The sequence below is a fragment of the Haliotis cracherodii genome, unplaced genomic scaffold (assembly GCF_022045235.1).
Source record: "Haliotis cracherodii isolate W230 unplaced genomic scaffold, xgHalCrac1.p SCAF_3, whole genome shotgun sequence".
NCBI classification, from domain to species: Eukaryota; Metazoa; Mollusca; class Gastropoda; order Lepetellida; family Haliotidae; genus Haliotis; species Haliotis cracherodii.
The window spans coordinates 5,641,986-5,655,524 of NW_027266286.1; positions in this window are offsets into that span (position 1 = coordinate 5,641,986).

Genomic DNA, 13,539 nt, shown 5'->3' on the forward strand with positions numbered 1-13,539 from the left:
GTGCGGCTTAAAACAACCAACCAACAAACCAACCAACCAGTGTCGCCTGGGATTTTTTTTAAAATCTAACGCGAGCATATTTATGGAGCCTTGAGTTATGAGCAAGGGTTCTTATACAAAATGCCACAATTGTGAAATTCTAGAGCATATACACTCACGAATAATTGCTGATACATTGTGGCGACGTAAGTTTGAAGGGCGGGGTTAATAGTATATTAACAATAGCGTTTTGCCTTTTGTTAAATAATCGACACGTAATATATAAGGTTGCTATTTGAGTATTATTGTCAAAACGCCGGTAAAAGTAATTAAACATACGAGCTTCACGTTTTCATAGATTGAGAGATGAAAAGATGAATTGTTCTACAAAATAAGGTAATATTCTTACAACATGAAATTGAAACAATATCAGTATATGTGAAAACGTTAATAGGCTAATTTAGCCTTTAGGGCACGTGAAATTACAGTTAATAAAAATATATCTGGTTTCGTGGACAAGGAAAGAGATTTGTAAGAGAGTTTGGTTTCCACACAGCGTTTAACAATATTTAAGTTATGCCACACTATGTCAGCTTACTGTAGGAGGAACGGAATGCGTTTTTGTTTAACGATGCACTCAGCAATAGTCCCATCTACACGATGCCTGACAGTAGCAAGGTCATGTGAAATGGGGTTTAACGTCGCTTCCAAGATTATTGCACTTATACAGCGACGTGCATGACCGTACTTGTGGGTGGCTGCTTGTACTAGACTTGTACGGACTGATGCCGATTTAAAATGCTAGTACACTCGGATACCATGCTGCAGTTTAACATGAATACCCTACTCAGACACAACATACTCCGAGCCGACCAGTCCTCGTTTAAGCCCCTTAATGCCGATCCCCGGACAGGTTAACAACAAGTACCATATCTTTTAACGTCTTTTGGTATAATGCAGCCGGGAATCGAACCCACTACCTTCCGCTCTCCGTGCGGTCGCTCTACCACTAGACCACGGAGGCGGTCGACAATACCTAGTGATGCAGGTCGTAGATGTTTATCACTTTGAAATCTAATGAACCCTACAAACACGGGTAAGGTGGCAAACTAAGGATGGCAGAACGAGCACCATCCTTATTTCAAAACAAAATTATGTTTGCTGGAAGTTTCAATCCATTTCAATAAGCAGAGGATCCTGTCATTTCATCATACATTATTATACGTTGAAATGAGGTGAGGTGAAATGGGGTTTAACGTCGCGTCCAAGATTATTGCACATATATAGCGACGTGCATGTGCGTGTGTGTGTGTGTGTGTGTGTGTGCTAGTCAGGACTGATGCCGATTTATAGTGCTAGCTCACTGAGATACCATGCCGCAGTTTAACATGAATACCCCACTCAGACACAGTATACTGACTCCGAGCCGTTTTAGCCCCTTAATGCCGAGCGCCAGCCAGGGTAACAGCAAGTACCATCTTTTAACGTCTTTTGGAATGACGCGGCTGGGGAACGAACCCCGGACCTTCCGCTCTCCGGGCGGACGCTCTACCATAAGACCACGGAGGCGGTTACGTTGAAATGAATTTCAATGGTGCCGTAAATCTACTTGTATTTATGATCGTAAAACATCATTTGATGTGTTGGGCGCAAATAGACCTTATTTCTGGTCCAAGTCGCCATTAAGCTACACCATCACACGACCCCAATAATTTTTATTGACATGGCCCAATGATTAAAATGAACACTGCAGAATTTCACATGTGACAGCTTTGACCATTAGCACATTCAGTGGTTTTGACATTTGTTCTTTTAACATGTTTTTCCTACCCGTTATACATTTCCATTTACCATGGCAACGGCTGATGTTTTTTGGTACGCGATTGAAGTTTCGATTTCAAACAAATCAATAATTCATACTACATAATTGGAATCTATTTTTCGTCCAGTAAACACCTTCAGAATTTATATATATTTCAAAACATACTTAGTTACAACAGTTGATTTAGAATCTGTCAAAAAACATTCAAATAATTTACGTTTTCAATCTACCCCGTTTACATTCCTCAAACAAAATACATGCTCAGTGTCGCGCATTATACAGAAAACGTAAAATGGTAAATGGCAAAACAGCTTAATTTGGAGAAAGGTATTTCACAGATGCTTCTGTTACTGAAAGACTGCATTATGGAAGGGAGATAACCCACTTGTTAATAGATGCGCTCAAAAGAGAAACGGTAGATTTAACGGTCATTTCTGTGAATGACCAATCTGCAATCAGATGAAGACAGATGATTCTAGTTTTTGTTTTCTTAAGTGGGTTCATAATGTTTTGGTTTTATTAGGGTTTTGTAAGTAAGTATGCTTCTTGTTACTCATTTAGTAACTCAGTGTCATAAACAAAGTAAGTCAGCAAACAATGTACAGAAGAACAAAAACAGATACTAAAGAGCATTTTCATTTTTTTAATATCAGTTGTAGTAGAATATAATCATTTAAAGCATTCAAAATCCATACAAATCAGCGCTGTTGACCTTAAAAATAATAACTGATAATCACCCTCATTGCCATGGGTACCAAGCCTTCCCTTACAGAAGTAAGTACTGTAAATATAATGATCAGCCTGGGACCCATTCCACAAAGCAATCGTAAGTCCAATACTTTAACGCAGACTTGTGACAGTTGTAGCACTAAGGTGATCGTAACTCCGATACTTTAACGCAGACTTATGACAGCTGTAGCACTAAGGTGATCATAACTCCCCTACTTTAACACATACTTGTGACAGTAGTAGCACTACGGTGATCGTAACTCCCCTACTTTAACACATACTTGTGACAGTTGTAGCACTAAGGTGATCGTAACTTACCTACTTTAACATACTTATGACAGTTGTAGCACTAAGTTGATCGTAACTCCCCTACTTTAACACATACTTGTGACAGTATTAGCACTCAGGTGATCGTAACTCCCCTACTTTAACACAGACTTATGACAGCTGTAGCACTAAGGTGATCGTAACTCCCATACTTTGACACAGACTTATGACAGTTGTAGCACTAAGGTGATCGTAACTCCCCTACTTTAACACATACTTGTGACAGTAGTAGCACTCAGGTGATCGTAACTCCCCTACTTTAACACAGACTTATGGCAGTAGTAGCACTCAGGTGATCGTAACTCCCCTACTTTAACACAGACTTATGGCAGCTGTAGCACTAAGGTGATCGTAACTCCCCTACTTTAACACATACTTGTGACAGTAGTAGCACTCAGGTGATCGTAACTCCCCTACTTTAACACAGACTTATGACAGCTGTAGCACTAAGGTGATCGTAACTCCCCTACTTTAACACAGACTTATGGCAGCTGTAGCACTAAGGTGATCGTAACTCCCCTACTTTAACACATACTTGTGACAGTAGTAGCACTCAGGTGATCGTAACTCCCCTACTTTAACACAGACTTATGACAGCTGTAGCACTCAGGTGATCGTAACTCCCCTACTTTAACACATACTTGTGACAGTAGTAGCACTCAGGTGATCGTAACTCCCCTACTTTAACACAGACTTATGGCAGTAGTAGCACTCAGGTGATCGTAACTCCCCTACTTTAACACAGACTTATGGCAGCTGTAGCACTAAGGTGATCGTAACTCCCCTACTTTAACACAGACTTATGGCAGCTGTAGCACTAAGGTGATCGTAACTCCCCTACTTTAACACATACTTGTGACAGTAGTAGCACTCAGGTGATCGTAACTCCCCTACTTTAACACATACTTGTGACAGTAGTAGCACTCAGGTGATCGTAACTCCCCTACTTTAACACAGACTTATGGCAGCTGTAGCACTAAGGTGATCGTAACTCCCATACTTTGACACAGACTTATGACAATTGTAGCACTAAGGTGATCGTAACTCCTATACCTTAACACAGATTTATGACAGCTGTAGCACTAAGGTGATCGTAACTCCCATACCTTAACACAGACTTAAGACAGCTGTAGCACTAAGGTGATCGTAACTCCCATACCTTAACACAGACTTATGACAGTAGTAGCACAAAAGTGATCATAACTCCCATATGTTAACATGGACACATGACAGTCGTACTACGATCACTTTGTGGAAGGGATCCCTGCTCCTTAAACAGAGTCAGCTTTACATTTTTTCACCACTACTGAAATCCACTTACCCAAAAAGGAAATACTGTTATCTCACCTCCATGTCAGAATGATGGGATCAGATTGGTTCACATGATCTTCATATAACACTACAGAGCGTGTGAATAAACCCGTATACCCTGCTTCCAGGCAAATAAGCTGCTCATTGCTAATGAGTCAATGAAAGTCATGTTACACAGCAAAAGTTAACCTCAGTTCAGTCGAAACTGCTGTTTTCTATAAGTTTTCAATTTGTTTTAATTCCTTTACAATGGCACATAGAAACATGTTGGTAAGATGAATTCATTGTAGCAGTATTAGGCTTGTGGTTTAATTCTAACGCGGGATGCATAAAACTGCAGTGGCATTGTCTGTACATTCCAGGGATTTATCAAGGATTAGAAACTTCGTACACAATCACCAACATGACATATAATCACAAAAGATGGAAGTGAAAATTTCAAAAAATACATTTTCAATTCTGAAAACATGCATGAAATACTAATATGCCTCACCAACATGACATGTCCGGTTGTGTACCAGGCAACAAATATTGTATGTTTTTCAAGATCTGCTATATAAATCAAAGATGTCACCATGGAAATTCGAAAACTGTTGTTTTTTTTAAATCCCAAACTATCAAAAGGCACCAGTTTACCACTAGACCTATCTATGTGTCAAGTTTGGTTCTGCTCCAGAAAGGAAATGTGATGGATGGATGGAAGGACAGACAGACAACACCCATTCCTATATCACCCTGCCACTTCGTGGTGAGGAATAATAAACATACAAATTTCATTCGTTAATCAGCACATTATGTATGTTTTGGATGCCTTCAAAAGTGGGAATTCTGTGAATGTCAATCACTGGATTGTCTGGTCCAGACTCGATTTTTTACAGACCACCGTCATATAGCTGGAATATTGCTGAGTGCGGTAACAATGCGTGTCTGTCCGACGTTGATTAATGAACAATTTGCACACTCGTATATGCAAGGGGCCGACGTATGGTTCCTGTAGGAAGTGACAACTTGGTGACGATGGCTTGCGGTATATACAGTTTTACTTTATACATGTAGATATATACATACAGAAGACACTATGTGCCAGGTCAGCACATGGTGGTAGTGGTTGTTGTCTAGGTGCCCCGGAGCACCCAGCCTAACCCTAGCTAGGCTAAGGGTAAGACCTATCTTTTCTCCTTCTCTCCTCTCTGGACCAAGGCTTATATAGCCAAGGTCACCTGACATTTAGTAAGTAATAAATATAAATGTAAACAGTAAATCATCAGTGACATACTTGCACATCCTGTTCAGGATGGCCGACGGTCGATGTACACAAAAATGGGGATTAACAAATAGGATTAGCATCTAATAAATAACAGCAATTAAGTGTTTCAAGGCATATAGATGTCATGGCTCCAGGGTAATGAGCCTTTGCAATCAAATGTTCTTCAGACAATGGATGTCGTAAATCAGTCGCTATGACAACTTCCCTCCGTTACGTGAAGCTTGGACCCCAAGCTTACATGAGTCCAAATTGATATGTGTGAACCTTTTCACCAAGGAAAGCAACCATGCAATTGTGATCAAAATCAGTTATATGAAATCCTTATGCAACAATTATATCTATGCAATGACGGTATGAAAGTGATCATCTAGCCAATTTAAATAGTGCCAGTTTGAAAACTAACCAAGTGATCTATGTAATGTGCAATTTCACTACATGGTAATTACTGCTTTGCACAGATTCAATAAATATATCACTGAAGGTTCTTTGAATTCAGGAGTCTAGTTTGGCGGTGCGACTCAGTACCGAATAATGATAATGAGTAATGTCATAAAAAGTACAAATTAAACATCTCAGCAAATATTTCGCATCAAGAAATTTGAAACCAGGAGTCTAGCTTTACCGCGTGACTCAAACGGTACTTTTGGGTACTATTGCCCTTTTAAGTACAATGGGTGCTCTTCCCGTGTCTTTGACGGAGCTTGGCCAGATATTGTGGGTGTGATGCCCAAGAAAAAAAAAAAATCCTTAATTCCGACATCAGAACTCTGAAATGCTGAATACTGCTGTGCTGTTAATTACTTATTACTGACATACAAAAAAAATATGTGTAGGGGCGGCTCACCCAAGAATATCCCTAATCTGAATTCAAAGTCCTTGACAATACATTCAGTTTTGTACCAAACTGTGCACATTAATTACTTGTAACAAATGACAAATTTTGTTGTTTAGATTTTTGAAATTACGAGTCGCGCTTAGAGGTGTGACTCGATAACCCTACAGCTTAGGTTTGTCTGGGCCCTAGCTGCAACTATATGTCTGGCGTGGCCTGGAGACATTTCAAAGATTCCCTACACAATAACTTCAAAGATCTAGCTTGACTAAAGATGTAATTTGGAGTATATTGCACACATACAAAACTGAATTTTGGAAAGACACATTTTAGCATTATTATACTGGCTTTGATTAAACATACCTGGTTGCACTTTTCAACAGTCACACAATATATATCCTTGATTGAGTAAGTAAAGACAAATTAGTAAGTCCCAATGAGATATCTTGTACACAGTGTCCATCTTGTAGGTGCCCGTGAGGCGGTTTCTGTATTGTGCAGGGTCTGCATGAAGATGGCTGTTGTCGGGTCTCTGTGGGATAGGCGTGTATACTTCTTTTCTTAGGCCATGTGCAGGAACGACATCTTGAAGGGGAAGTCTTAGCAGTGTTGCTAAGATATTCGAGCAGGGAAGGTTTGGGATCGGAGAATTTGTTCTTGATCGGAGAGGTTCTTGTTCTTTCTTCAATCTTGTTAAAGGCCATTTCTTCGTTCTTGGTGATTGGCCTCCAGGAAGGTAGTATATCCTTTTAATAAGAGACTGTCACTTCCTACAGTTTTGTGAACCATATGCCATGCTGCAAAGAGGTACAGGAAAGGACAGACTAAGAAGTCTGTCATACCCGATAGCTCCACCAAATTAACAACGCGTGTCGGTCCGACGTTGATTAATGAATAATTTGCACACTAGTATATGCAAGAGGCCAGCGTATGGTTCTCAGTAGGAAGTGACAACTTGGTGACGATGGCTTGCGGTATATACAGTTTTACTTTATACATGTAGATATATACATACAGAAGACACTATGTGCCAGGTCAGCACATGGTGGTAGTGGTTGTTGTCTAGGTGCCCCGGAGCACCCAGCCTAACCCAAGCTAGGCTTAGGGTAAGACCTTTCTTTTCTCCTTCTCTCCTCTTACTTACTTACTTACTTTAGAGATTTAACCTGCGCTTTCCGACTGATGCGTATTTCGTACACGGGCCCGGCCAGGCCATTTAATGTGTTTCCGAAAAGGGCGAAAGTGGTGTGTGCAACCCAAGAGGGGCTTTAGGGGTTGCTTATATAGAATTTGGGAATTTTGAGATTTGGAATAGATGCCGATGGGGTAGGGGAGGAGAACTAAGGGAGCTGGGTATGGTGGATGTTTGTGTGTTTATGTAATTTTGATTTGGTGGATTATAGTGTTTTTAGATGCGTTTTATTAGTTCCGTTTTGATTTAGAATACGCCTAAGGCCTTGAAGTTTTCTAGTTTATTTTGTGGGTTTAGTATTGCTTCTAGAGTGAGAGCCTTGTTTAGATTGAGGGTGGTTTGTAATGCGGTTCGATGTGTTAGGTAGTGTGTGCAGTAGATGAGTGCGTGTTCTTGGGTTTCTAGTTGTTTGCAGTGTGGGCAGTTACCTGTAGTATGTTTTTTTATTTTTTTTAAGTGGTTATTTAGGTTGGTGTGTCCTGTTTGGAGTTTAGTGATTACTCTGTCGATTTTTTTTGATGGATGGAGAATTTTTGGTTTGGTTAGTGGTTTGCTGAGTACTTTTTTGATTTGGCTATTTGAGTTTAGATGTAGGTTATGCCATTTTTTGGTGATGTTTTGCTTGTTTACGCTTTTAATTTCTGATTTTGAGATGGGTAAGTTTAAGCTTTTTTCTGGGATTTTGAGGGATAGTTTGGCTGCCTTATCGGCGTTTTCATTACCGTATATTCCTACGTGGGCGGGTATCCACAAGAAGGTTATTTGTTTGCCTGCGTTAGTTAGGTCGTTGGAACTTTTAAGTATTAGATTTATTAATTTAGGTCGGTTTTTTTGTATTTTTGTTTTGGAGGGCTTGCAGTCCACTTAGGGAGTCGGTAAGTATTAGGATTTTATTGTGGTTTTTGGATTCTTGACTATGGAGGGCTGAGGCCATGCCCATTAGTTCTGCCGTGAATATTGATTGGTTGTTTGGGAGTCGGAAGGATTGTGTGGTTTTAGTTGGTTGTGTGGTATGGACTCTGAAGATCCGTCCGTGTAAATGTGACACCAATTTGGCCAATTTTCGTGTATGTATGCTAGTGTGGTGGTTTTAGCTATGTTTGGGTCGGTTTGTTTATTTATTTGGCTAGCTAGTGTTGTGTCTATTTTGGGTATTTTAAGTTTAGGGGTGAAGATATTTGATTGTTTGCAGTTTTGTTTCAGATTTTTAATTTGGTGTTCATTTAGGTAGTTTGTTATTCTTTGGGATATTGGGGTAAGTAAGGGGTGTTTACGAGCTAGAGCTTGGTTTTTGGGGCTGATATTTTGGTTGATTAAGTTTTGGATTAGAGGGTTGATTGGGATGCGGCCCAGAAATTTAAGCTTAGCTGTTCCCTGCGTAGACTTAGTGGCATTTCTCCTGTTAAGGCCTGAAGTGAAGTGTAGGAGGTGCCATGTTGGGTGCGTGTAATTAGTTTGAGAGCCTGATATTGTATTGAGTCAAGTTTTTTAGATAGAGAGTTGTTTAGGGTGTTGTATATGGCGCAGCCGTAGTCTAGTTTTGATCTTATTAGTGACATGCAGAGTGAGAGGAGGGTATCTTTGGAGGCTCCCCAGTTTGAGCCAGTTAGGCATCTTAGGGTGTTTAGGTCTATACTGCATTTAGTTGTTAGGTTTTGGATGTGAGCATCCCAGGTGAGATGTTCATCGAAAATAAGTCCTAAGAATTAGGTTTGTTTTTGAAATTTGATTGTTTGGTTGTTTAGCTGGAGGATTGGGGAGGCGGGTTTCATGTTTTTATGTTTGAATACTATTCCTGTGGTTTTTTCTGAGTTAAGGGAGAAGCCCCATTTGTCAGCCCATTGTTGTATTTTATTAAGAGATTTTTGGAGTAAATTTTGGGCCATTTTAATGCTTTTAGTGCGGATCCAGAGGGCTCCATCATCCGCGAATTTGGATGTGTTTATTTTAGGGGATAGGCCCTCGAAGAGATCGTTTATCATTATATTAAAGAGTGTGGGGCTGAGGATACTGCCCTGTGGAGTGCCATTTTCTAGGGGACACTGGTCCGATAGAGTATGGTCTATCCCCACTGTTATTTTACGTTCGTTTAGAAAGTCCTGAATGTAGTTTATTATTTGTCCTTTTAGTCCTATTTTTAAAAGTTTTTGTATTAGCCCGTTGTGCCAAACCATGTCGAATGCTTTGGAGAAATCCAGAAAGATGCCTGTTGTGTATTGTTTGTTGAGTTGTCCTGTCTTGATGTCCTGTTCTAGTCGGGCGAGATTATCTAAGGTTGAGCGGCCAGGAGTGAAACCGCTTTGATCTGTGTTTATGATGTTATTTTGAGTTAAGTAGTGTTGTAGTCTATTTTTGGCCATAGATTCCATTACTTTACATAGGTTTGAGGTTAGGGATATTGGTCTATAAGAATTTGCCTGGTTAGTTGGTTTATCGGGTTTAGGGATAGGGATGACTAGTGCCTGTTTCCAGGGAGTTGGTACCTGTCCGTTTTGATAGATTAGGTTATATAATTTAAGTAGTGCTTGGAGTAGGTTGAGGGGGGGGGGGGGGGGGGGAGTTTTTTGATTATTTGGTAGGATGTTAGGTCTAGTCCTGGGGCAGTTCCCTTTTTCCTATTTTGGAGTACGTACTGGAGTTCTTCCATTGAGTAAGGTTGGTTTATTTCGAGGTTATCTCCTCTCTGGACCAAGGCTTATATAGCCAAGGTCACCTGACATTTAGTAAGTAATAAATATAAATGTAAACAGTAAATCATTAGTGACATACTTGCACATCTTGTTCAGGATGGCAGACGGTCGATGTACACAAAAATGGGGATTAACAGATAGGATTAGCATCTAATAAATAACAGCAATTAAGTGTTTCAAGGCATATAGATGTCATGGCTCCAGGGTAATGAGCCTTTGCAATCAAATGTTCTTCAGACAATGGATGTCGTAAATCAGTCGCTATGACAGCGGCGTTAAAAAAACCCCCAAAAAACCAAAACATATTACAAACAAAACTGACTGCCAGTTTTAACATCAGCATCCATCTAAGTACATACAGCATCAAACACATCAAGTCATCACCATTGTATATATGGATAGTATAACTCATATTTCCACAGTGATGAGGTCAAGATGTAATAAGTATGCTCTCAGTGACATGTGTTACAAGTTGTACCATCCCCTGGCCAACACTGCCTCTCTAAAGCTGATTGTGTGTTCCATTGATACACAAACATGGAGTATTTTCACTGAGTGCAAGTTTTGGACATGCAGGTCGAAGGAAGGAAAAACTGTGTTCATCAAAGATAGGCTGTGTACATCAGAGACCATATCATTCATATGCATATCATTGACCTATGCTGTCACTAAAGCTGATTGTGTGTTCCATTGATACACAAACACGAAGTATTTTCACTGAGTGCAAGTTTTGGACATGCAGGTCGAAGGAAGGAAAAACTGTGTTTCTTCAAAGATAGACTATGTACATCAGAGACCATATCATTCATATGCATATCATTGACCTATGCTGTCACTAAAGCTGATTGTGTGTTCCATTGATACACAAACATGGAGTATTTACACTGAGTGCAAGTTTTGGACATGCAGGTCGAGAGAAGGAAAAACTGTGTTCATCAAAGATAGGCTGTGTACATCAGAGACCATATCATTCATATGCATATCATTGACCTATGCTGTCACTAAAGCTGATTGTGTGTTACATTGATACACAAACACAGAGTATTTTCACTGAGTGCAAGTTTTGGACATGCAGGTCGAAGGAAGGAAAAACTGTGTTCATCAAAGATAGACTATGTACATCAGAGATCATATCATTCATATTGCATATCATTGACCTATGCTGTCACTAAAGCTGATTGTGTGTTCCATTGATACACAAACACAGAGTATTTTCACTGAGTGCAAGTTTTGGACATGCAGGTCGAAGGAAGGAAAAACTGTGTTTCTTCAAAGATAGACTATGTACATCAGAGAACATATCATTCATATGCATATCATTGACCTATGCTGTCACTAAAGCTGATTGTGTGTTACATTGATACACAAACACAGAGTATTTTCACTGAGTGCAAGTTTTGGACATGCAGGTCGAAGGAAGGAAAAACTGTGTTCATCAAAGATAGACTATGTACATCAGAGACCATATCATTCATATGCATATCATTGACCTATGCTGTCACTAAAGCTGATTGTGTGTTCCATTGATACACAAACACGAAGTATTTTCACTGAGTGCAAGTTTTGGACATGCAGGTCGAGAGAAGGAAAAACAGTGTTCATCAAAGATAGACTATGTACATCAGAGACCATATCATTCATATGCATATCATTGACCTATGCTGTCACTAAAGCTGATTGTGTGTTCCATTGATACACAAACACGAAGTATTTTCACTGAGTGCAAGTTTTGGACATGCAGGTCGAGAGAAGGAAAAACAGTGTTCATCAAAGATAGACTATGTACATCAGAGATCATATCATTCATATGCATATCATTGACCTATGCTGTCACTAAAGCTGATTGTGTGTTCCATTGATACACAAACACGAAGTATTTTCACTGAGTGCAAGTTTTGGACATGCAGGTCGAGAGAAGGAAAAACTGTGTTCATTAAAGATAGACTATGTACATCAGAGACCATATCATTCATATGCATATCATTGACCTATGCTGTCACTAAAGCTGATTGTGTGTTCCATTGATACACAAACACAGAGTATTTTCACTGAGTGCAAGTTTTGGACATGCAGGTCGAGAGAAGGAAAAACTGTGTTCATCAAAGATAGACTATGTACATCAGAGATCATATCATTCATATGCATATCATTGACCTATGCTGTCACTAAAGCTGATTGTGTGTTCCATTGATACAGATCATGGAGTATTTTCACTGAGTGCAAGTTTTGGACATGCAGGTCGAGAGAAGGAAAAAGAGTGTTCATTAAAGATAGACTATGTACATCAGAGACCATATCATTCATATGCATATCATTGACCTATGCTGTCACTAAAGCTGATTGTGTGTTCCATTGATACACAATCACAGAGTATTTTCACTGAGTGCAAGTTTTGGACATGCAGGTCGAAGGAAGGAAAAACTGTGTTCATCAAAGATAGACTATGTACATCAGAGATCATATCATTCATATTGCATATCATTGACCTATGCTGTCACTAAAGCTGATTGTGTGTTCCATTGATACACAAACACAGAGTATTTTCACTGAGTGCAAGTTTTGGACATGCAGGTCGAAGGAAGGAAAAACTGTGTTTCTTCAAAGATAGACTATGTACATCAGAGAACATATCATTCATATGCATATCATTGACCTATGCTGTCACTAAAGCTGATTGTGTGTTCCATTGATACACAAACACGAAGTATTTTCACTGTGTGCAAGTTTTGGACATGCAGGTCGAGAGAAGGAAAAACAGTGTTCATCAAAGATAGACTATGTACATCAGAGACCATATTATTCATATGCATATCATTGACCTATGCTGTCACTAAAGATGATTGTGTGTTCCATTGATACAGATCATGGAGTATTTTCACTGAGTGCAAGTTTTGGACATGCAGGTCGAGAGAAGGAAAAACTGTGTTCGTCAAAGATAGACTATGTCCTGTTGTACATTTCCTGACATGACACATAATTTTTACACTTTTCATTCCACTCCTTCAATTTTCTGTCAAACTTGTCTCGTTCATCAAATATGCTCTTCTCTGTGTAGTGGTTGATAATTCTATACAGTTCCGCTCTCCCATCAGAGAAAACCTGAGCTAACTCTTGAGAGTGATCTCCCCTGTCAAGCGAACTCTTCTCCAATAAGATGGTCCACATTTGGTCCAGACATTCCCAGATAAAACTATTCTGGGGCATCTGTGTTGCAGCATTCTCTTTGTAGGTCAAAGCCTCGACGAAGGCCTCCATAGCCTTTGCTGGGTTGCCTCCCCTTTTGTAGGCCTTGCCAAGGCTGAGCAAACTCTCGACATGGGTGACCGATCCACAGGACACAGCTTGCCTCATGGCCACTGTTTTCTTTAAGGATTCCACTGCATTGTTGTG